Genomic DNA, 23271 nt, shown 5'->3' with positions numbered 1-23271 from the left:
TCTGTCACCACTTAACATTATTACAATATTATTGACTGTATTCCCAATACTGTATTTTTCATCTCTGTGACTAATTTATTTTATAATTGAAAGACTGTATCTCTTAATCTCCTTCACCTATTTCACCCATCCTTTCATTCTCCTCCCCTCTGGTGACCACCAATTTGTTTTCTCTATTTATGAGTCGGTTTCTATTTTGTTTGCTTGTTTGTTCCTTTGTCCATTCATTTGTAGTTGGACACTTAGGTTCCGTATCTTGACTATTGTAAATAATGCTGTAATAACATAGGAGTGCATATATCTTTTCAAATTAGTGGTTTTGTTTGATTTGGGAAAATACCTAGTAGTGGAATTACTGGATCATATGGTATTTATATTTTTAATTTTTTGAAAAAACTCCAAACCATTTTCAACAGTGGTTATTACATCAATATACAGTATCTTATTTTATGTCTTCTTTTCAAATATTTGAGGATTTTCTATTATTTTTGTTGATTTCTGATTCAGTTCTGTTGCAGTTAGAGGACAATTCTTTGAAATTTCTTGAAATATCTTAGTGAATGTGCCATGTGCACTTTAAAAGGATGTGGGTTCTGTTGTTGGGTATGGCACTATATAATTGCCAGTTTGGTCATATTGGTCAAAGTTTTGTATTCTGAGTTTTTTTCCTACTTTTATGAACTATGAAAGATGGGCAATAAAATGCCCCACCCAACAGAATGTTTAAGATGAAAAACAACAGGGGCACCTGGGTGGCTCAGATGGTCAAGCGTCTGCTTTCGGCTCAGGTCATGATCTCCAGGTCCTGGGATGGGGCCCCATGGAACGCTCCTCACTTGGCAGGGAGTCTGCTTCTCCCTCCCCCTCTGCTTCTCCCCCCTATTCATGCTCTCCCTCTCTCTGTCTCTCTGTCTCAAATGAATAAATAAAATCTTTAAAAAATGAAATGAAAAACAACAAAACAAAACCTCTCATATACAGCTGGTAGGGATGTAACTAGTACAAACATTTTGCAAAATAGTAGGCAATATTTTCTAAAATTTAAAGTATTATGATCTCTATGACTTGCCAGTTACACTTCTATTGAAATGCAGGCACACATACCCCTGAATACACATCCAAGAATGCTCATAGTAGCTGGATTCATTATAGCCCCAATAAGAGGAAGCATCCCAAGTTCCTGTTAACAGAAGAAAGGACACAGAAATAGTGTATATTTATGCAATATAATATTATTCATTAAAGAAAGTATAAAGTCTATAGCTGAGTGGGATATCATGGACAAATTATATCAATGGTAAGCTGCAGAATCTATACTCACAAAAGAATACATACTGTATGATACCATCCTTATGAAGTTCAAAAACTATGGTATTTAGGGATGTATGCTGGATAAGACTTTAAAGAAAAGTGAGAAAAAAATTTCCACAAAAATCAGGAAAATATTTCATTTAGGTGAGTGGTGGAATTGATTTGGAATGAAATTTTAACTATGTGGTAGGTAGGCAGGTTTGCTGTATAATGATTTGTTAAGATTAGTTTTATGCACTTCTCTTTATGCGTTATATTTTTCAGAACAAAGTAAAAAACAGACTTGGTTAGGCTGTTCTCTGAAGGATAACAGTGAAACTTTTCCATCCTTTATTGAATAGATCCCTTACTTCATAAACTCATTAGCCAGTATAAATATAGGCTTCTTCTCAGTGTATATTAAAGAGATACAGTTTAAAACCCAAGCAGTGGACCTTTCTAAGACATAATGTTCATCTGAAGAACTTTGAGTTTGGCCTAGTGATAAAAATTTTGTTGTCTCAATAAATGAATTAATGAATGGGAAAGTGGCCAAGTAAAAACACAGAAGGAAGAGAAAGAAGAGAGTAGAATGTCTGATGAGTTGCTAATACTTTGTTTATTTCAGTCGGGATAATTGGAATTCCATGCTGTCTTCTTCAATTTTTCTATGTTTAGAAAAGTAATTACAAAATTTCAAAAAGCATTCATTGGCAAAAAAAGCCCTGACAACCCAAGTCACATGGCTGTCTACCTTACAAGCACTGCCTTTGAGGCAGTTCATTTCTTTGGACAGCTTTTGATATTTCCATATTCTTTTTGACAAATAGCTGTGGTCTATCCTCAGATTTTCAACCAAAAGCAATTTTGAAGATAAAAGGAAAAATACCCTTATGATGAAAGTGTATTTAGGAAAAGGTATAAGGCTTTTCCTTTAGCATTTTTTAAAAATAAGCCCTATAAATGTAAGGACCCTGAATAACTTGCTCATCATTGTGTGAGCAATGCAAAATATCAAATACTCAATACAGCTGAATTCCAAATTCTTAACTTCAGTAGAAATATAGATTGTAGCATTGATATGTACCTTCCCATTATCCTAATACTTTAGTAAAATCCATAAGATTTAGTAGAGTGGCTTACCTGAGGGGAAGGGTAGTTTGTAATTAAACCCAGACACACATACATGTAAAGAGATGGCAAGGCACCAAATACATTCCTATAGGTTGAGGGGACGTCCTTCCTGCAGGAAAGTGCAGCCAGGGGTACAGAGGCTTCTGTCCTATTGCTCAATCAAATTGAATTCAAGACAGCAAATCCCCAACAGCGCACACACATAAACACGTTCATATCCACCCCTTCCAAGCCAGTGTGCCATCTAACCCCATAATGCAATGAGTGGTGATCTAAATTAATGGGTGTTTTAATGATGACTGGTCATGAGGTTGGCCTGTTAGAGAAGAAGAACAGCTGTCAGTTTCTCTTTTCTTTCTTAGCACTAAATCAAGTGAACTTGGATGAAATTTCCAAAAAACAAACTTTCATGAGGTATTGAAAAGATTTTGCATATTATCCCTGTAAACTACATGTGTTTTAACATTAGAACCTGAGCTCTCCCTTTTAAAAAATAATAATATAAAAACTTTTCATTGGGGATTTATTTATAGCACAGTAGTCTGACAGCTCTTTTTACCAATATGTTCTGTTCATACATTCTATTATTAAAGTGATAGCCAGGAAGCTTCACATTATTGCCAGCCTCAGTGAAATTGAAACTATTCAAGAAAGTTTATTCTACTTTCAGAAAAATGTTTTCTTCTCTCTCTTTAGAGGCTAGTCAACAATAGAAATTAATATCTGAGAAATTCTCCCTAGACTACAGCCGAAAGCAGTTTCTAGGGTTTCAACTGTTTTTCCTTTTTAGTTTTTTACTTTATGTAAATTCCCAGGCAAACATAGATCAACAGTCTATGTAGCAGTCCCCTCCCCGCCCCTTGTTGTTTCTCTTTCCCTGGTTTCAGTCACCTGCGGTCATCTGGTCCCAAAGCAGATGTTTCTCCTTCTGAAGTATCCTCAGGTCCTTCTCAAGTGAATAGTAGCCTAGGGCTGTGTCACAATGCCTATGTTACCCCGCCTCACTTCATCTCATCATGTAGGCCTTTTGTCATCACACATCATCAAGAGAAGGATGAGTACAGTATAGTAAGATATTTTGAAGAGGGGCCATAGTCACATAGCTTTGATTACAGGATATTGTTATAATTATTCTATTAGTATTGCTGCTAAATTCTGCCTATGCCTAATTTATAAATTAAACATTATCATAGTTCTGTATTTGTAAGAAAACACATAGTATATATAGTGTTTGGTATGAACCATGGTTTCAGGCATTCACTGGGGATCTTGGAACATATCCCCCACACGTCAGGGGTGATGACTGTATGCAAGAAAAGACACTTTTTTTTTTTTTTAAAAGACGCTTTTCTTACATGGGATGGGACTCTCATTATTGCCACAGGTAGGCCCCATCTGATATGTTGTTAGACTAAAATGACAATGGCTGACCTAGTCTTAAAATATCTGTGATGGTTGCACTTTTGAATGAAAATAGGCACAGAAGACATTCTTGTGGTGGGAGGTGGTCATCATATCATTTTCTCAATACAGTTTTTAAAGCAGCAAAAACCCAGCTATATGCATTTAAGATTAGGTTGAATAGGTCAGTCAGCACACAGAGGCTTTTGCCTGCTAAAGGTGAAAGCTACTGGAAGATCAATTTGAGTTATCAAATTGCCTCATTTTATCTGAATATTAGCTTAGGGGCAGGTTATGGTATTAGCTTATAAATGGGGCATAAAGCCTGTTGTGAAGCCAGAGAAATTCATTCTGTAGAGGAAATGCTAGGTAAGTGAAATGTCGACTCCTTGCCCATAGTATATACGTATTTTTAAAATTTTTAATCAATGTACTGACTAAACATTTTTCATGTGGCAATTTGTCAAAACTGCCTAAATGTGAAGACACTTACATCAGTAGAAATTATTTCTCTTTTATTTATTTTATCACTGCTATTACTACTTATTAAATGTCGGTCATTAAATCTCAAATGTTTTAAATTCTAGATAAAAAGAAATTTTATTTTTTTGGTGGTTATTTTCATGTATTTTTAACATGGTGAATAGACATTTGAGATAAATAGTAAATATTCCATTTTTTTGCCTCAAAAACAGTAAAATGTATTATATATATGAATATAACAGTTTGAGTGATAAACAACAAAAATGATAATCAGTGTTTAGTAGGATGGCATGTGTTTTGAGTTATTAAATTTCTATATATAGTATTAAATAAAAAGAAGTATTTCTGTCTCCATAATTAAAAAAAAAAAGAGTCAGACAGCCACTATGAGTGGCTTTTCAGTTTTCAAACATTTTGTTATAGAACATGGTTGTTTTCTTTGTCTCTCTGACTGCAGAGATGACTCAAGATATACCCATGCTGTGGCCCATGAATCCTTCCTTTTATCTTCAACTTAGACACACCTTGTCAGGAAGAGAAAAGGTTGAGGCAGAGGAGAGAGAGGGAGAATGTGCAAATGGAAATGTCCAGAAATTAAACAGGATTAAATAGAACCAAAGAATGTGAACTGCTTACTTTCAATTTTTATACCTGGAGAATGGCAAAAATAGTGTTTGGAATACATTATTAAATTGAAAAAACTCAGAATTGTTTGCTTATGGAGGAATCCCTTTAATTATGAAGAAAGTACATAGTTTCTATATGATAGGTTTCTATTTGTTGGCTTCTATTTAGGAAAATCATCTTTTGGCACAAGGGGAGAAGCCTAGACATGGCAATAAAAAGAACTGCCTCTTTTGCATTGTTTGGAGTTCATCTAAGCATAAGGAGGAATATCAAAGACAGAATCTTTTTCCCAAAGTCATTCGCCTCTGCTGTAGGAGACTGCTGCCTTGTCATAACTCCTGGATATGTTTAGTGTTAGTGGATTTGCTACAACTTTCATTGAAATCATTCATTCATTCATTCATTCATTCATTTATATATTTATTCATTTGTTAATTCATACAGCAATTATTAATTGAGCAGTCTGTGAGGCAAATGTCCTACTCTCTGGAGATATACTGGTAAACAAGACAGACAAGGACCTTGCTCTTAGGTTGCTTATATTAGATGGGAGACAGACAGAATTCAGCTAAACAAACAAATGAACAAGCTACTTCAGATAGTGAAGAAAAAAGAGCTGCAAAGAGAGAGATTGCCTCGTCGTTGTATATGTGTGTGGGGTGGGGGGAGGGAGAATGGTGACCTGGGAAAGCAGGTCTGAGGGTGATGCATAAAGTGAGTCATGAGTGACAAGTAGAAGCAAACCATGTATCGAACCTGGGAGCGGAGTGTTCTGGGCAGAGGGAGCCACAAGGTGAAGAGCCCCAGTAGAACAAGCTCGTTTTCTTTGAGGAACAGAGAGAAGGTTGGTGTGTTGGAGAAGAGGGATCATAAAATGGAGTGCTGGGAGGCAGGGTTCAAAGGAAGGCCATGGCCTTATCACCTATCATGTCGGAGGCTAGGCTTTATTTTATGTTATACATATACACTGTCTATTTTGTGTTTTGTCATTTTAGCATCAACACAAACAGTTGTAGTATGAAAAATCTGCTGTGTTGGTAGTTTCTTCTATTCCGTGAAAAAATAATCCATTTAATCAATTTTCCTCTTACTGAATTGATTTTAAAAATTATTGATCAGGTAGGCAAAGCCTTTGGTTTTGACTGATGCTGAAGAACATAAGAAAAAAAGGAAGTATATGTGTATTTTAAAACTTAATGCAACACCACAAGGAAACCATAAGGCTAGGAGGTGGCTCTTCTTTAGCTCCATTGAACTTTAGGCGTGCCCTTTAGCCAAGTCACATGAGCCAAATAAAACATGAGGCTTAGCACACCTTGCACAAGAATATTGGAGAATCTATAACTTCAACATGTGTGATTCATATTCTCATGATGGAATTGCCATTAAACTTTGAGGCAAGTGAAATATGGACGAGAGCCCAAGAAAGCTCGAGTATGGACATGTCCTAAGAAAGCATGTTCTCACTAGTCATAGAGAAGTTCAGAGGAGGAGCTGAGGTCAGCCTACTATATGCTAATCAGTTAACAGCATAAGCCCAGAGCTGATCAGGGGACAGGCTTTTGGGGATTTAAAAAAAAAGTACCTTATTTTTTATAAAATCTTATTATAAAATCTCTCTGACTACAAAGGCTTAGAGAGCAAGGTGTGATGACTTTATTTGAGGATGATGTGAAATTTTATCTTCATTTTCCTCAAAGTAGATTATATTCCTCTTTTTTCTTTCTTGTTGACAATTTATGAAAAATCCAGGGAGTTTGTAGGGTTTAATAAAAGGATGTATCTCACACTTTGAGAGAGGCAAAAGTAATCTTTTCCTAATAACCTTTTACTTGTTCCATTTAACTTTCCAAATACTTGATCAACAAATTTTAAGTGACAAGCTCCATAGCAAAATCCACCTTCAATACTATTATGAAGCATTGCTCTGTAACGTGTGGGGCAGAGAGCGTTCTGCATTACAGTCCAACATGGCACACTGATGACCATGTTCCACATGAGACATTTTGGTGGATTCCCTATGGGAAGATGGTGAGGAATGGTGGCTAATATACAGGCCTAGCTATCTGTGTGAGCTCAGACAAATTCCCCAGACTTGCTGAGGAGCCTCTATTTTGACATTGGCAAAATGGTAATAGTACCTATCCAAAAGGTTCTGTAAATTTAAACTGGGTTATGTGTGCATGATGCTTGTAAATAGAAACTACTTGAAAAAGGGCAGCTGTTACTGCTATTCCATATGAACATAATTAGTTGCCGATACCACTGACGAAAAATCTTGAGGTCTTTGGTAGAGAAAAATAGCTTTTTTCTTTCTGACCTCCTTGTCTTTATTCCTCTTTTTTTTTAAAAAAAGATTTTATTTATTTATTCATGAGAGACACAGAGAGAGAGGCAGAGGCATAGGCGGAAGGAGAAGCAGGCTCCCCTGTGGGGAGCCTGAAGTGGGACTCGATTCCAGGACCCCAGGATCATGACCTGAGCCAAAGGCAGACCCTCAACCACTGAGCCATCCAGGCATCCCTCCTTTTCTCTTTCTAAGGTGAAATCTCTCTGCTTCTGTATTCATTAAAAAATAATTTCACATTTTAAATGGGGAACTTCAGGCACATCTAACTTCTCACTGTGTGGGCTTTCCAATGTAGTGCAAATCAGTCAAGACATTGCTTAAAGATTGATAATGTAATTGACTAGTGCTGTTTTATTACTTCTAAATTTGGAATCTCAAAGGCAGATATGATAATTAATACACATGGTTTTCAGAAGAATCAAATAAACAATTTATTTTAAAAATTTTTATCTCACAGATAAAAGTGATTCAGAAGGATCTGGAAACACTTTTCTCTCAAGGCCTGGGGCTAATTTTCTCAGTCAGACATGTGAGAATCTTTCTCTTTTCATTTTGCAAGATTACAGCAGCTCTATATGCTAAACTTGTCTGATAAATAACCAGGTAAATCTATGATCCTAGGAAAAATGAGTGAATATCTGCCGAACAAAGTCCAATTTACAACAATGATTAAAAAGCATGTGATAGAAGACATATGTCCATGGGCCTTGCCCTAAGGAAAAAGTACAAATGTTCAACAGATCAAGCCTACCTTTCCAGTCTCATATTTCCAGCCCTGCTTTTTGTATATGTTCTTATCTGAGGTGTCTAGGATGGTTGGGTGCTATCCTCCAAGTGTGCTATGAAAGTTTCCACCTCCTCCTTTTATGGACAATGGAAAGGAGGGAGTTCAAGTCACCAGATTCTTGGTTTGTAGCAAGAAGTAGTCTGGGCTAGGCTGGAATCTGAACCCAGGAGGTCAATATGGCCTGAGACAGCAATGAGGGATATTTTAGGGGGGATGGTTTCAATTTCAATAGAGTTTGGGATTTTGATGAAGTCCAGAGGGTTCATGCAAAGGATTCCAAAGTAAGGCCTAGCCCTTGCTCCAGATACAGTACCTGCCAACTGGTAGGCACTCAAAAGATGTCTGTTAAGAGATTTGAGTATTCTTCTATGACCACTGTAGAACTCCTACACTGCTATCACCCCAGTCTGAGCCATTTATCACATGCAGTCAGAGTTTTGAGATAGTTGCCTGATTGTCTTCCAATTTTCATCTTTGCTTCTCCTGAGTCTGCTCTTGCACTCCCCTGCTCAAAACTTCTAATTATTTCCCTTCTCACTAGGAGGAAAGCCCTCACAGTGGTTCCCAAGGCCCTACATGATCTGTCCCTCGTTTTCTCTCTTTCCATACAGGTTGACTTCCCCTCCACCTCAGCCACACTGGCCTTCATATTGTGCCTTGACTGTGTCATTCCTCCAACACACCATTCATACTCTAGCACAAGCACTTCTCTCAACCTGCATGATAGTCCCAAGATTCACATGATTTATTCCTTTGCTTCTATCAGGGCTTCGCTAAAATGTCTCTCCCTAAGAGGCCTTCCTGAACATCTTATCTAAAATTGTACTTTTCCAGCACATTCCTCTCTTCTGCTGCTGTTGTTCTCCATAGTAGTTTGCACTCTTTGACAGATATTTTCGTTTTTATTTGCTTGTGGTCTGCTTCCTTCAGTGGAGTGTAAGTAAGCTTTATGAGGGTGACCATTCTTGCTGTTTTGTTTGCTTTAGCACTAAAAATAGTTCCTGTGCATTGTAGGTCCTCCATCGATTTGGTCAATCAATGAATGAAGCTTTCACCATCCTTCCTCATTAAAGTGGTTTCTTTCTCCTTTATTTTCCCATGGCACCTTCTCTATTTTGTTGTACATATCATATTCTGGCAGTATAGACTCAATCTGTGTATTGCTTATCTCTCCTCCTAGGATGGGGGTCCAGTGCTGAATATTGCATGTGCTTAATACATTCTTTTATGAATTGAATGTATGCTCTTGGAAATATAATATTATCTCTTTACTTTTTTTTCCGCTGGCCTACTGTTGTCTCACATTAAAAATCAATCACTTCTTGGGGCACCTGCATGGCTCAGTTGGTTGAGCATCTGCCTTTGGCTCAGGTCATGATTCCAGTGTCCTGGGATCAAGTCCCACATCAGGCTTCCTGTTCAGCGGGGAGTCTGCTTCTCCCTCTTTCCACTCATGCTCTCTGTCTCTTACAAATAAATAAATAAAATCTTAAAAAAATATCAACCACTTCTTGTATACTAGTTGTATTCTCGCTGTTTATGTGAAAGCCCATCTAATGCAACATCATGTGTCAACTAGACATCCATTTTTAAAAAGACATTAAAAATATGGAAGGTTGGGTAAGTGTTAATAACTGTTATTACACAGATAAAATATGTATAATTATACTTTAATTATAAATTTTAATTTAATTATACTTGTAAAAGAGTAATGAGCTTAATAATCAAAAAAATTTGAGGCGCCTGGGTGGCTCAGTTGGTTAAGTATCTACCTTTGGCTCAGGTCACAGTTCTGGGCCTGAGATGGGCTCCCTGCTCAGCAAGGAGTCTGCTTCTCTCTCTCTCTCTTTCTCTCTCTCTCCCCCTCTGCCCCTCCCACCTCTCATTCTCTCTCTCTCAAATAAATAAATAAAATCCTTTAAGAAAACACTTTTGATCCAGTAACCTGAACTTTAAACAAGGAGCTTCTTATTGAATATCTTGGTGAAAATCCTTAAAAAGAAATCCTCTATTAGTTTTAGTAGATTGGCTTAATTGGGTATCATATGCTACAGTTTATACCATCTGCTATTTGTTTCCTGGACCAGAATTATACTGCTAAATTACAAATTAATCTACAAGTTCTTACATTATGACACAAATTACTATGTAATGATACAATTTCCATTAATAATCTACAAAGTATGTTTTGCATAGATACCAATTAGAGATTAGCAATTTGTTAATTATGTTATAATTGGCTTTTTTGTTACTATGGAAGTTTTGTAACAAAAGTTAACCTCTTAAAATCTGGGGACAAGTTATATAATATTTTAAAATATTACAAATTTTGGGAAAAGGTGCTATTTCCTCTTGGGAGCTGAAAAGAAAATTTAAATAAATTATTAATATCAGAAAACAAATCATTGGGAAATTTTTGGAAAAGAAGATGAAAAAGAAATTTTGGTTGGTTAAATAAATGTTCCAGAGAAATAGGTGGAATGACAGGATGAAAAATTAAAGGACTTCAGAAACATAATTTTTAGCAGAATGGAGCATAGATATGTCAGTAATGGAGGAGGATGTTAATTCCACTTCAGTGTCAATTCTAAATGACGAATTTCAAGAACAACTTGGAGAGGAAAAAATACAAAAGAATTTATTAAACTGAATATTCTATTTGCAGATTCAGGTTCATGGTCATCTAACTTGAATATGAAATAAAAGGATATGCCTCTCTTGTTGAAATGTATCCAATTGCAAGAAAGTTTAACAGCCCTCCCAAAAAAACTATAGGTAAGAATATTTTAGAAATGATTATACTCAGTTTCTTCCAAATGTTGGAAATGGTTAGATTATATTATTCTATATAGATTTTTTTTCTCTATTACAAATACTTGGGGGATAGGAAAAAAAAATTCACTAATGAAAGAAAATGTGCAATGATTGTCAGCTTTTATTACATATTCTTAGTAAACATGAAAAAAGTAAAATGCACATTAACAGTAATGTAAGTATTCAAAATTGAAATCTTGTAGAAAAATGTTATAACTCTTAGTGCTAACAGAGATTACTCAGAAAGAGAAAAATATTAGCATTCTATGACTGTCCTGTTAATATGCATGGTTCAGTTTTTGGCAAGGCTAGGTATAGCATCAGAGAATTATTCGAAAACCTTAATGGAACAATGGTGACTTGCTGTATTTTTAAGAAACTACAGCAGAATTTTATAATACCTTGGAAGACATATACACAGAATACAAACATTTGCAACATATCATTCTTCTTAGGGGATGGGATACAAAGCCAAATTATAAAATTATAGCAGAATTGTTTGGATAATAAGTGTAAAACACAACTTAATTATTTTAGATACAATTCCTGATATATGCCAAATAGAGTAAAGAGCAATTATTATTAGATTTGTGGATTATAGAGATGCATGTATTTCCATATGTGAGTTCTTGGGTTGGAATTTTTCCATGTAAGTTAAATAACTAAAGACTTATGTACATTTCTTCTAGAATACACACCTTAAAAAAACAATTTTAAAGACAAAAATAATTTGAGAATCTTCATAGACCCCTCTGGGATTACCCTCATGTCTTAAGGACAAATAACATAAGTATATATAGAAGACAACAGATTGTACAAAAGAATCTATAATTCTTTTATCTGTGCATTCTTTAAACTTTAACAATACAGTTAAAAAATATTTTTGACACTACTAAATTTTAATTATCGTTTAAGAACTAATGAACTACTTTTCAACTTCAGCCAAACATTGAATTGTATTTATAACACATTTACTGAATACAGAAAAATCTTAAAAGCCTTCGTCAAATATGTGATGGAGATGTCAACTGGTAACATTATGTCGCTAAAAACTGTGTTAGAAAGCAGAGTGTGGTGCTCTTTCGGAAATTGCTGATGATGTAATAAGAAATACCTAAATACCTAAATATATCGATAGATATATTAATGGTATAGACTTGCAAAGAATAATAACATGCAGCAAATATAGATCAGAATAATACAAAATAGTAATATATAGCAATAGTGTCATAATATGACCATTACTACTAATATGTAATAGTGATACAATAGGACTATGATTTTAAAAATTTTTTCAGTATTAGCAAACTATCACAGAGGAGCACTGAATAATAATGTATAGAATTGTTGAATCAAAAAAAAAAAAAAAAGAATTGTTGAATCAGTAACACACCTGAAACTAACATAACACTGTAGGATAATGATGCTAGAATTAAAATGTTTAAAAAGTTAAGAAGCAGGATCCCTGGGTGGCGCAGCGGTTTGGCGCCTGCCTTTGGCCCAGGGCGTGATCCTGGAGTCCCTGGATCGAGTCCCACATCGGGCTCCCGGTGCATGGAGCCTGCTTCTCCCTCTGCCTGTGTCTCTGCCTCTCTCTCTATCATGAATAAATAAATAAAATCTTAAAAAAAATAAATAAAAAATAAAAAAATAAAAAGTTAAGAAGCTTAAAAAAAAGAAAAACATTATTACAGCCTTTTTAGAGTTCTAGGTCAGGGGTTTGCAAAAGGATTAGATCATAAATATTTTAGACTTTGTGGGCCATATGGTCTGTTTCAATTAATCAACTCTACCATTGTAGTATAAAAGCAGCCATAGATCCCACATAAGCAAATGAGTTTGGCTGTGTTCCAATAAAATTTTATTTATGGATGCTGAAATTTTGGTTTCATAAAATTTTCATGTGTGATGCAATACTATTCTTTTAACATGGTTCTAATCATTTAAAAATGCAAGAGCCATTCTTAGCTCATGGGCTGCACAAAAACAGATGGTGGATCAGATTCAGCTTGTGAGCCATTGTTTGCTAACTTCTGTTCTAGATGACATATATACTTTGAAAAATTGTACAAATGAATTACTACAAGTACATACAAATTTACAATTGAAATTGACTTATGAACATGGTAAAGATTAACAGATGGAACATCATCGTGTAGCCTTAATTCACCCCAAAGACTTACCTGGTTCTCAGTTTATATTTAAATCCGCCAGGGGCAGTGCAGAATTTATTCTCCAATCAAAAACTTATTAAACATAGTTTTAGGCCTTATAGTATTGCAAAAAATGTAGTCTAACCAAGTGGCCATTTTTATGGAATGAAACATAGTTACAAATAAAGATTAAAATTGCTGTAATAATTTATTTGACAAGAAAGCATGTTGTGTAATTATTTTAAACAAAGTATTAAATTGAAATTAGTTGGCATTCTTAATTTTTACATTTACAATTTTGAATTTTTATTGTTTTACATTCAGTAATTTGATTTGTGAATTTAATGAAGAATGACTTCGCCTTTGTTGTAGTTACTATAACTAAGAAATATATACTATACTGACTTAAATCTTTTACATGAGGAAGAGATGTCTTTTTGTAGTTTGTATGGAGACTCTGTGTGGACTGAAGGCGACAGACCTTGTTGATAGGGGTGAAGAACTGCACCCATGACAGTCCTAAGGGAGAGAGATTACAAAGATGAACGAGACTTGGCTTTTGCCTCTCAGGAGCTTCTGAGCTAGTCTGGAGCTGGATGTTTTGCAGTTCTAATATTTATTTATTTTTAGTCCTAATATTTATTTAAAAGCAATACTCTGGTTACTGGTTGCCCCCCACCCCCATTGTTTTGTGGCAGTGGCTTAATGCCTGGGATTTTACTTTAAAAAGACAGCAGTATAAAAGAGGATGAAAAATGAAAGTCACTCAGTCTCAGAGTATGCTGTAATGTGTAAATGCTGCACTGTAAGTTTTTAATTGTTTATTCTACCTCCTATCATTAGCAGCATGAGGGTAAAGAGAAGCTTCACCGACCCTATTTGGATTAGCCTTATATTTTAAGGACAAAGATTAGTCAAGTTCACAACTTGTTATTTTTGACAGAACCTTTCAGCTCTATGATCAGCAAAAATGTAAACTGAAGATGTCTTTAAGTACAAAAAGAAATTCCTCAAAGCCAAAAGCTCATTGGCTTTTAGACAAAAATATAAAATCTTCTAGAATTGTATCGTTGAACAAAACTTTTTAAAAAAATAAACTTTGAAACCCACGTAGACTGTTTGAAGATAAAAGAAGAGTTGTTTATGAGCCAGTGATGAAAGTGCGTAAAGGGCCACAGGTATTTCGCAATAGACTTCTGGAGATCTCATTAGAATTTGAAAGCACTGTGAAGAAAGGAAGTTCTTTAATGTAAAAGGTTGGCTGAGCTTTAGTGAGGTGAGTCACATCTGGAAGCAAGGATCTGAGAGAAGTTCTTGCCCTGGTGGTGGTGTGTAGACTGATAGGAGTCAGTACTGTATGTCAATCTAGTTGTGGGTTCTTATTATAAACCTTTGAAAGCATGAGTATATAAAAGGCAGAGACCCAATGCAACCATCCCTTTTAAATCTTTTACATGACCTCTGTATTTTTCTGTATATTTGAAAGATTTTTTTTTTTTCTGTTTCGGAATTTGAATGATGAATAACTCAATGATAGAATATCTAGTCTGACAATTGGTCTGTAGGTATCTTAGCTCTACCTCGGTAAATTCATTTTCATATAATATAATGGACTTGTTAACTCTTACAGGAGTAAAGACCAATGTGTACTAAGCAAAGTAGATGTTATTTGTTTTTTCTTTCCATAGAAATGCCATAAACTATTCTTAAAATATGTTCTTCTATAAAACTCCATGTAATTGCAAAAGGAAATGCTGAAATAAAGCTAAAGGATGGAATAAAATAGAAAATGAATAAACATTTAACATCGAAATAGTAAATTGAGTATACTACTGATAGGATTTATTTAAAAACTGGTTCTAAATGATAAGAAAAGAGAAAATATTAGTTGAGATTAGGAATACAAAAGATCATTTTAAGATGTACTTTAAATCATTTCTTCATTACCATTCCCAGTTTATTAATTAATTTGGTATCAAGTTAAATGATTAATTATAAATTTGATAACAAAACAAAAAAGCACAAGAAATAAGGAACACAAACTAGAGAAAAAGAAAATTGACAACTGTTCTTGAATATTGTAAAACTGTCAATTCCAAGTTTTCAAAATATATGTTTTGAAATATATGTTCTTTGGAAAATACACTTTTCTAAAATGTTACCTGATTTTTTTTAAATAAAACGTATAGTTTTGAAAATAAAATATAGTTTTAAATTTAAGCCTATGAACAGTATCAAATTATAAAAGAAAAAGGAAACTTACAGGTAAACATTAAGGATAAAATGAAACTGCAGAAAAGTTAGCAAGCAAAATATAGTTATATAGAAGATGAATAATATCCTCTATTTGAATGGAGGTACTGCAATAAACTGAGGCTCCTGTGTGACAAAAATAACGGTTATCGATTAACAAGAGAGAAAACAAAAGTCCACAATTGGAGCTTAGTTGACCTGAGGAAGGTTTTCGATAAAATTTGCCATCTTTTCTTGATTAAGTTACTATGCACACAAAATAGTTTTTAATAGTATGTTTTTCAAATGGAGAAATATTACATTCACTTCAGAAATACTGAAGCTGTTTCCTTGAACCAGGAGCAAGATGAGGATCTGTCCTGCCACCATTGCTATTTAGCATAACATTCATTTCATCCATTTCCAATTTAACTTTTTGAAAAGACAACAGAATCATACATAAAAATAAGGAGAAAAATATTTTAGAAATAACTTTCTTATAAAAATACACATATAAATTAGAAAGTCATAGAAATTATGGAATTAACCAACACTATTCAAAGTAACAAATTTAGCAAATTTTCAGATTGGAAGGGAGCTCTGGAAGCATTGCACATTAATTACTATTTAGCTATTACTTAATTTTATATATAAAGATAAAAATATTAAGTATGTGGGTATTAATCTTGGCACCTCGAGATTTATAAGATTATAAGCCCCAACGAGAAAAACAGAGTCTGTACTGAAGGTTTATTTATTTTTTTAAATATTTTTTTTCTTTATTTATTTATGATAGTCACACAGAGAGAGAGAGAGAGAGAGAGGCAGAGACACAGCCAGAGGGAGAAGCAGGCTCCATGCACCGGGAGCCCGACGTGGGACTCAATCCCGGGTCTCCAAGATCGCGCCCTGGGCCAAAGGCAGGCGCCAAACCACTGCGCCACCCAGGGATCCCTGTACTGAAGGTTTAAAGGCTAGTTTGCATAGGTGGCCTGTAGTCCTGGCTCCTGAAACCCACTCATATATGGTTTCAGAGCTTCTCTTCTTTTTTTTATATTCCCATATATTTCTTTCTAGTCATACATATAATAGCACAAGTATTGAGGTATTGACCATTTTTTATTTCATATACTTATTCTAGTATATAGTTTTATACAGTTCTATGTTCACGTATCTATATGCTTACTTATTGCTATATATTTTTTCATTTGAGTAAAGTTGGCACACAATGTTACATTAATTTCAGGTGTATAACTTAGTGATTTGACAAGTTTATAACTATGCTATGTTCACCATAAGTGTAGCTACCATCTATCCCATTAAATTGCTATTACAATGTTGTTGATCGTATTCCTTATGCTATTCCTTTTATTCCCATGGCTTATTCATTCCATAACTGGAAGCCTGTGTCTCCCAAGTCCCCTTCACGCGTTGTGTCCAGCCTCCTACCCCCTGCCCTTTCTAACAACCATCAGTTTGTTCTCTGTATTTATACAGACATTCTCTCCTTTTGAGTTTCCAGCAATTTCAGTTTTTAATTCTGGGCTTCCTATTACAAATTAAAATTTGTAGATCTTATCTAACTAGAAATTCTTGGTAATTACAAGCAACATTCTTATCTTTCTTTATCCTTTTCTCTGAAGAAAAATAGTAAGGATCTGGCTTTAAATCAGCTCTGCTGCCTTTTTTGTAGCTTAGTCTACTTAAAGGTAGTAACTTCTTTCATAAAGAAAAACAAAAAAAATGGCAAAGATACCAAAATTTCTATGGTTAGTATATAGAAGCTGTTCATATTGGTTAAAGTTTATGTGGAATAATTTATAGGCAAAGTTATAAAAATGTTTTAAAAGGAGATACCTGTTCCTGATTTACTACATATGATTTTTTTCTTGCTACATATGATTTTAAAACCCAATTTACAAAGTGACAGGTATTAGAACCTCATGTCAGTTTCAGCTCCTGCATGTAAAGAGCTTGGAGGTTGTCATTATACTATAAGAAAAAGTTGAACAAATTGAAAATCAGTGACTGCTTGACTCATGATGGAATTGAGGTCACAGGGCAAACCACCATGTCCAAATCTGAGACACAGAGGAATTCAAAGTCCCAGCTAAGATCTGCCCACCTAGACAGAGGCCACTGGAGGCATGAACTTAAATAGTAATTCTGATGAATTGCTGGAGGCTGAGTGTGCAGTAGTCTGAGAGTGAAGCCACAAGGATTTTACCTTTGGAATGGTACCAGATGTTTATACTGAGCAACCAAGAAAATCTCCCTGTGCCCCTGGTAGGGAGGGAAGGGTAACAGTAAATGTTGTGAAATGCCTGTACCCCAGAAGAAAAGATTCACATAGTGCTATATCTCACATGGGGCAAGGGCATTTCTCCTGCTCTACTCCTGTGTAGCCTCCTTTCTCTCCTCCTTTATGCTGATATAAATAAATAATTGAATTAATACATAAAAGGAAGAGAAGAGACAAATCTCCCATGCTGAAGAATATCAAATAACCTACCTAGACACTGTGCCCTCAGAGAGGTGGAGTATAATTCCTAACTCCTTAAGTGTGGGTTGTGTATAGTGATTTCCTCTCCAAAAGGACAGTGTGGAAAAGGGGAGAAAAGATAACTTTACTATGGAAGAAATCTGACAAACACTGCTCCATCCAGGTGATTAGTTAAGGTCAACATCAATAGTGATGAGCCATGATGATAGTAGGTACTCCTGATAGGATGGAACGAAAAATGGCACTTTACCTCTGTGATTTTCTTCCCGAAAACCTAAAACACCAGTCTCATCATGAGAAAAAACACCAGACAAATCCCAATTGAGGGATATATTAGTCAGCTTTCACTGCCGTAACAAGATACCATAGACTGGGAGGCTAAAACAACAGAAATTTAGTTTCTCACAGTGCTAGAGGCTAGAAGTCTGGGATCAGGGTGCCAGCATGGTCAAGTCCTGGGCAAGCTCTCTTCCTGGTTTGCAGATGATGCCTCCTTTTTGTGTCTTCACATAGCAGAGAGAGAGAGCTTTGGTGTCTCTTCCTATTCCTATCGGAGTGCCAGCCCAAACATTAGAACTCCATCCTTATATCCTCAGTTCCTCACACACCCTTGCTCCAAATACAGTCACATTGAGGGTTAGGATTTCAACATATGAATTGTGGGTAGGCATAATTCAGTTCTTGGAAAGGGATACTCTATAATGTATGTGATCACCCTCAAAAGTATTGAAGTTATCAAAGAAAAAAAATAAGTCTGGGAAACTATTACAGTCAAAGAGGAGCCTAAGGAGACATGATGATAGAATGTAATCTGGTACTCTGGATGGCATCCTGGAATAGAAGAAAGGACATTAGGGAAAATTTTGAGAAATCTAAAATAAGTATGGATTTTAGTTAATAATAGATCGATACTGGTTCCTTAATTATGACAAATGCAACCTACTAATGTAATACTTTAGTAATAGGGAAAACTAGATAGGGGCATTTGGCAATTTCATACTATCTGTAATTTTCTGTGCATCTAAATCTGTTCTAATAAATAAGGCATATTATAAATAAGCTATGTATTTTGACTAAAAAGAGAAAACATAATTACATTGAAATTTCAGAAGAACTCATAAACTATTTTAAGAGAATGAAAGGTGAAAGATCAGAAACACTAGAACACAGAGAATGGCATCACACTAATCACTAAATATAGCAGGGACAACTGGGAAATGGTATAGAAAAGAACTGAATGGGGGCATCTGGGTGGCTCAGTGGTTGAGCATCTGCCTTCGGCTCAGGTCATGATCCCAGGGTCCTGGGATCGAGTCCCACATCGGGTTCCTCACAGGGAGCCTGCTTCTCCCTCTGCCTGTGTCTCTGCCTCTCTCTCTGTATCTCTCATGAATAAATAAATAAAATCTTGAAAAAAAAGAACTGGATGACTGATAAATGTGCCTCATATTGCAATAAAAAATTCCAGATTTATCAAAAAGAAAAGCACTGAAAGACTTAAAAAAGACACTACACACTTATTCTAACGTTGTGTTTTTTACCTGACCTTGATATTTTCATCCATTTAGATTTTCCCTTTTTCTAATTTCCTAATTCTAATTCTATTTTGACCTTATTATACTATACATATTCCTTTGTAAATTTTTTCTACCACCTTTTGGTACAAGACAAGAAATTTATAATTAGAAAATAAATTCCTAACCACTGAAGAAACCCAAGGATTTTATTATGGATAAGATGGAAAGTTCTGATGTGGCCCTCCCATTTTTTTTCTGACTTATTCCAAGCTGTTTATTTGGACAAACCATACAATAGCCTATATAGAGGTAAGAACTAGTGACAGCAAATTCATTTCAGGCTAGCCCAAATTGCTCCCAATTTGATCGACCTCTGAACCCTCAACAACAGGACGGAAAAAATGATAGATAAAATTTGTAGCAAAATCTATATGCTATGTATGAGGAAAAAACCATGTAATTTAAAATAATATAGGAGTTATAAACATGCTGCACAAATTTATATAAGTGTGTCATACTAATACTAAAAGCCAATTCAAAATGGAGATGAGAGGATAGTATGTAGACTCACAAGAAAATAAAAAATAAGGGGAAAATAAATCAGCCTGTGACAAAAATTGAGGGTATGGATTCTAAAACAGTGTTTGGGCTCCATTTTATACTTATTTAAATACCATTAATCAATAATTATAGCAAAACACAATGGCAGTTGGTGGGCTTGAGAAAGGCACAATTATGAAGAGCTACTAGCATTGTCAATTGCTTTCATCCTTTTGAGAGTAGTCTGGAAAAGTTGAAGGGGAAAAAAAGAAAAGGCTTTAACATTGTTTCTCCATCTTGATGTGGTGATTCCACTTCTGGGACTCTCCATTACACTGATGCTCAGAATAGGCTCCAAGGAGTCCTAGAGGAAAAGAGTGTGGGTAAGGTTAATTTGGTGGGTAAAGTTAGGGTTTAGAGTTTTCCTTTGCATTGCTGTGTGTGTGTGTGTGTGTGTGTGTGTGTGTGTGTTAAATTAGACTCTCAATTAAATTTAGGTAAAAAGTTCACAAAAAGCTAAAATTTAGTTGAAGCTAGTGCTCTATGGATGTTTTCCTAAAGAGAAAAATGTAAATTATATGAAGATCTTAAAAATAGTTCAGTTTAAAAATAGGAGAAAATAAGGCAACTCCAAAAGCCAGAAAAGGGGGTGGTGGTAAACAGCAGTAGTATTGCAAAGGAGCACCATAAAACTAGTCTGTGACACAAAAATGCAAGTATGAGGTTTACTTAGGTACAAAAGAATATTAGATAAAGTGAAGAAAAAGTAGAATACAAAAAAGAGAATGAACACATGATACAATGACATAAAAATGTGCTTATGTATGTACACTGACAAAAATTGGAAGATAATTTAGAGAAATATAAACATAACTTAATGTTCTTTATCCCCTTTTTCTATAAAAATGATTAAGGGCAATTTATTTACATATTCTGTAAAAATATTCTTTACATATACAGGAGAATATGGATTCTTTGGACCACTTTCTTAGATCAGTGATCCAATTAAAACTCAGTTTATTTATCTATTTTTAAAAAGATTTTATTTATTTACTTGAAATAGTGAGAGCGAATGTGAGAGAGAGATAGAGAGCACGAGCAGGGAGGGAGAGGCAGAGGGAGAGGGAGAGGCAGGCTCTCTACTGAGTGAGGCTTCATCTCAGGACTTTGGGATCATGACCTGACCTGAAGGTAGACGCTTAACTGACTGAGTCACCTAGGTACCCCAAAACTATCAATTTATTTATGAACAAGAACACTACACCTGTTTTCACAAATTTGTATAAAATTACTTAAAGACCTCTGACTGCGTTGACTGAATTAGGTGGCATTGTAAACTAGGTTCTCCGGACATTTAACAAGCATATGTTTGTGTACTCAGATATATAAACTACAAGACGATGAATCTTTTCCATGTGGCAGTGTTTTAGCATTTCAAAGTCAACATCCAAAGAAATACACAGATGTATATGCAGCTGGAGAACAGTCTTTTTTTCCCCTACTCATTCTGGTAATGACATTTTAATTCTCAGTTTTTGTCCGGATTGAGTTATGGATTCTAGCATGGTTTTGATGAACCATGATGTTAAGGTCTCCAGAAGGGTCTACATGGTGAGAAATTAATCTGACATTTGAAAATGATGAAACACAGTGGGGGGAAAAACTCTGAAGATAAAATAATGAAAGTTCTGGTAAAATAACAGAATAATGGTGGTAGGGGGTAAGGTATAGTCTGAAGACTTCATTCGCAGATCCAGGACAGTACCCTGCTGGAGAGGAAAGAATCAGGTCAGAGCTGCTGGCAGAGACTGCAAACTCTTCATGGAGAGTAGAGAAATGTTCATTCATTCACTTACTTTCTAGCTCTATGATGGCTAATTAACTTCTCTGTGCCTTGGTTTCCTCATTTGTAAATGGACAAAATGATTGCACCTGTATCACAGAATTGTGAGGACTAAATGGGATTGCACATGGCAGTTAGAACAGAGTCTGTTCTAACAAATGTTAGCTGTTGTTATTATTGGCAGAAAGGGGGATCGTGGGACTTTGCTAAAGACTAGAAAATTCCATCATAAAGCTGAGAGCTCTCCAGATAATCTGGGTTACAGAAAATCTTACAGCCTGCTGAGTGGGTGCTACATTTCTACTTATTAGGGCATGCACGAGATTTGTGGAACACAACAAAAGTGCTTAGCCAAATTGCTGAAGTCATGTTCACTGAGATGCAAAAGCTGGCTACAGGCTTATATAGCATCTAAACTTTTCTTTGATATGGTTTATGAGGGTGCTTGTTTGGTTTGGGTTTGGACCCCTGTGACTTGAAATAAAAATTAACCCAAAGCACAAGGTTGGTCATTAGATCTGCTGATGGTGCTGTTGTCCTAAAACTGGAAAGGAGGGATGCAGGAGATGAGGTAAAGAGAATTGCTATCATTTCTTCCTTGACTTTGGATAGAAAGCAAAACAACATACAGAAATAAGCATCCGAAGGTAAAGAAATCCTCAATGAAAATTAAAATAGAAAATACATTTTTTTGGCTGGCAGTTTAAATTTTACCTTGAAATTTCTGCCCACATACTATTCTTGGACAGTGAATTTGACAGTTGAGAAAGTCACAGCCAGCTCAGTGGTCGATGCCTCGGTTGAACGCAGTAAAGCAATTGTGTGATAACTGGATTGTCCCTAGCATTTATTTATTCTTGTGATGTTCTTTATCCAAAGTCCTTTATCTGGCAATGTTGAGACTCTTTTTAATATGATTTTCCTCACCTTTTTTTTCTCAGAATTTCCAGCTTTCTTCTTCCCATGCCCTATGCTCCAGCGACTCTTCAGAAATTATTTTTCCTCTTATATGTACTGAAATATTCTACCTATGTGCTTAAAATTGTTTTTTTTTTTTTCATTGCCAGGAATACCCAGCCTTCTGCCTCATGTTGCGACATCCAGATATAAACAGTCCCACAGATGTCACTTCCTGCCTGGAGCCTTTCACATACCACCTCCCGATCCTCCCCCAAGCTGAAAGGAATAGCTGCTCTCCTCAGAACTCCCTTGAGTGATTAAACCCAACTAGTTCTATGGGCATTGACCTCTTTCTTACGTGTCTTGAATCTTTATGCTTGTGTACTCTCCCTCACTATTAATCTATCTGAGGTTAAGATTCATACCTAATTTAATAATATTCCATGAATAAGTCTTCACCTAAATAGCACCTAAATCATACCTACTCTATTAGATAGGGTGCAAAGTAAGAGAAATGAACATCGTATCATGTGTATAAATGCTCAGGCTCCTTTAAATCCCAGATCCCTTTATGGTATACAAATGTCAAGAGCTACATAATAACGCAGACTTTACAATGGAGAGGAAATGCATCCCTTATAGATTTTGTTAAGATACATAAGGACAAACTAATACTATATTTCAATTTAAATTTTCC

The 23271-nt window shown here is 35.3% G+C and overlaps 2 long non-coding RNA genes across 17 annotated transcripts in view; one reads left to right on the top strand and one right to left on the bottom strand.

The window, feature by feature from the left end:
* Positions 1-3390, bottom strand: part of LOC119869365 — a 61019-nt gene extending 57629 nt beyond the window's left edge. For 15 of the 16 annotated variants that reach the window (XR_005370843.1, XR_005370849.1, XR_005370850.1 and 12 more), the window contains exons 1-3: positions 3316-3373; positions 2434-2740; positions 1105-1180 (exon numbers count right to left, since the gene is read on the bottom strand). This is a non-coding gene — a long non-coding RNA (uncharacterized LOC119869365). Of the gene's footprint in view, positions 1-1104; positions 1181-2433; positions 2741-3315 lie in introns of all 16 variants that reach the window. The other variant, XR_005370848.1, reaches the window with a different exon arrangement.
* An 86-nt stretch (positions 3391-3476) lies between these two features.
* Positions 3477-22906, top strand: LOC111098911. The gene is made up of 3 exons (XR_005369991.1): positions 3477-4194; positions 10738-10847; positions 22742-22906. It is a non-coding gene; the product is annotated as an uncharacterized LOC111098911 (long non-coding RNA).
* The last annotated feature ends 365 nt before the right edge of the window (positions 22907-23271 follow it).

This window comes from Canis lupus, chromosome 15 (assembly GCF_011100685.1).
Source record: "Canis lupus familiaris isolate Mischka breed German Shepherd chromosome 15, alternate assembly UU_Cfam_GSD_1.0, whole genome shotgun sequence".
Classification (NCBI taxonomy): Eukaryota; Metazoa; Chordata; class Mammalia; order Carnivora; family Canidae; genus Canis; species Canis lupus.
The sequence above is the reverse complement of the archived record's forward strand: the minus strand, read 5'-3'. Positions and strand labels throughout refer to the sequence as shown.